This window comes from Anopheles darlingi, chromosome 2 (assembly GCF_943734745.1).
Source record: "Anopheles darlingi chromosome 2, idAnoDarlMG_H_01, whole genome shotgun sequence".
NCBI lineage: Eukaryota > Metazoa > Arthropoda > Insecta > Diptera > Culicidae > Anopheles > Anopheles darlingi.
Genome location: NC_064874.1, coordinates 93,464,402 through 93,466,901, shown reverse-complemented (window position 1 = coordinate 93,466,901; position 2,500 = coordinate 93,464,402). Strand labels below are relative to the sequence as shown.

At 47.8% G+C, this 2,500-nt stretch overlaps 1 protein-coding gene across 10 annotated transcripts in view; it reads left to right on the top strand.

Moving 5' to 3' along the window:
* Positions 1–2,500, top strand: part of LOC125950089 (CUGBP Elav-like family member 2) — a 231,815-nt gene that overhangs the window by 156,778 nt on the left and 72,537 nt on the right. The window lies entirely within an intron of this gene.

The window sequence follows — 2,500 nt, the reverse complement described above, 5'->3', positions numbered from 1 at the left end:
TTGCAACCTTGGTTTGGTTCGTTGGAATTGGAACAAGGCCGTGGCCCCCCGGGGTTAGGAGTGCAGTGTATATGTGTTCTGCAAACCGCAGCACACCGGAGGCACTCAAGCCTTAAATTAAATGTGAATCCTTTCCCCTCCCGTCGGTTTGTCGTTTACCTTCGCATTTCCTTACTGTGTACTTCACACTAGACGAACCTGGGCTTTTATCCGTACGAATTCCAGGAAATCTGAAATCGGAAGACGATGCTTTCGTTGTAGGTTTTCCGTCTGCCTTCTCCTCCTTAGCCTAAACCAGCAATCTCGATTCACTTTACACGACGTGATGGATAAGCACCGCCACCGCCACACGGGTTGGCAGAAATATGTGGCCTCCTAAATACCGTATCCTTCCGGCTAGTCGGTAGTAGGTACCATACGGTAGTAGGAAGTCCCTCGACATACATTATGTCCGATTGCGCGCAATGCCTATCCTGTTGCAAGGATTAAAAGAGAAATGGATTATCCAGCGATTGGGCCTCTCTAGCCCGGAAGAGATCTGCTAGTACCGTCGGTCTGGACAGCGACCTGGAGTACACCAGTCCACCACGGAATGTCTCGCCATGTAGACCAGGGCATCCGTCTATTGATGCCTGAACAAATAACAACAACTTTCCCAATTAAACTTTTCGTGAGCAGCCACCTCTCCGTCCTCCTCGTTCGTCGCCATTGCCGTGTGATGCATTCGTCAGACGCTAGGATCCTCACGAACTCAGGAGTGTGTCTCTCGGATGTATGGCTGCTTTGCCTTTGGACAAACCATAAACGGTACTCTGCTGGATGGTTAGCCTCCGGCTGGATTGGAATCGGACACATGATAAATGTTCATCAGACACGGTAACCATGCACCGCTGCTTTCTCCTCTGGTCAACCACGCCAGCACCTCTGGCCTCTGGTCTTGGAATCGAGAAGTCGAGTGTGTGTGTGTGTCCATTCTATGCTAACCTGTGGCAGACGAAAGGATTGCAATAGCAATGTGTAAATATTCATTTTCCATTTTCAAATAAAACACACAGCCCCTCTCTCCTCTCCTACTTCTCCATTACCCTTCCTTACACGCTCTTCATGTGAGTAGTGAATGGAGCGACGCGGACACTGCCAAGGGTTTCCGGCGCTTCCGAAAGAGGTAATTTGAATCTATTTATTTCTCATTTTTCCAACGATTCTTGGGCTCTGTCAGTTTTGCTGCTTTTTGTGTTTAAACTTGAAAGTGAACGTCTTCAACCATGGTGGCGGCGCTTTCTTTTACAAGGTGCCTCCTTGGGCAACCTTCTTGTTAGGACAGTATTAACGTTGGACGGTGGTGAATGCATTTGAAAGTAGACGAAGAGTGAAAGCAACACAAAAAATGGAAACGGACGAGAACACGAGCCCTTGTACAGATACACGACGCTTCAGTGCTCGCGCGCGTAGTGGTCCGGAAATTTGAAGAATTCAATTATCAGTGTCACTTTCCTTCCTGTAGCGGCCACCGTGTTGGAGGAGCAGCAAAAAAGCATCGGCATCGAGCAAAGATTGATGAGTAGCAAGAACGCAAAAGGGAAGCTATAGGGCTGCGTGTTCTCCGGAACCGTGGACGGAAATGAAGTAACCGATAACCGACCGACATCACCATTCATTTTCCACAAGAAGCGGGAAAGTTTCGCCTTGAGCTGGACGAGGCGAAGCCGACTTTAACGTCAAAGCGTTTCAATTAACTAGGTTTGAGGATCTTTTCTTTTTCTCTTTGCTTTAAAGACGTCTATGGCTCGTTATTATTAGTGTATCTTAACTTTACAAAGTTCCAATGTTGCTGGAACGGCTCGAATGCGGAATATGGTAATGTGTTTGAGCATTACAAAATGACTGTCTGCCCCTCCGAACGTGGAAAGAAGTAAACACAACAGCTCGCTATACTGCCTTCCTTCCTATGGCCTCAATCCTTCGGTAGAATAACATTTCTCGCATGGAACTTTCTCGCCGACCTGCCAAGAAATGTGAAAAAGAACCGGGGCAATGAAAAATTCAGTTGGAAATGATTTTCTTTCATTAAATTTAATTTTAATAATTAAGGACCCTGATGATGCCCGAGCGGAGCGAAACAAAACCTCCAGCTGCTGTGGCGAGGGTACGAAGAGCAAGACCGCCAACCGCTTTGCCACCACTGCTGGGAAGCTGGCTCCTTTTTTGTAAATTGGTTTCTGAATGTTGCATTTATTCAGATGAAACCTTTTCGCTGGCCTGGTATCCTTTCCGTTTCCTCCGTGGATGGGCGAACCGAGACCGCAACAACAATTCCTACGACGGGAGAACCAAGGATTCCAACGAGCTAGCAACGCGCTGGGCTATTATTTGAGCCGTGACCCCGTGCGGCCAAGGATCACGGGTTGCATTTAGTGTGCCGCTAGCCAGCCAGCCAGCCATTGGTAGGGCTTTTTGGGTAGATAAAAATCGCATGTTTATTAGTGCGAATTGGTTGTGG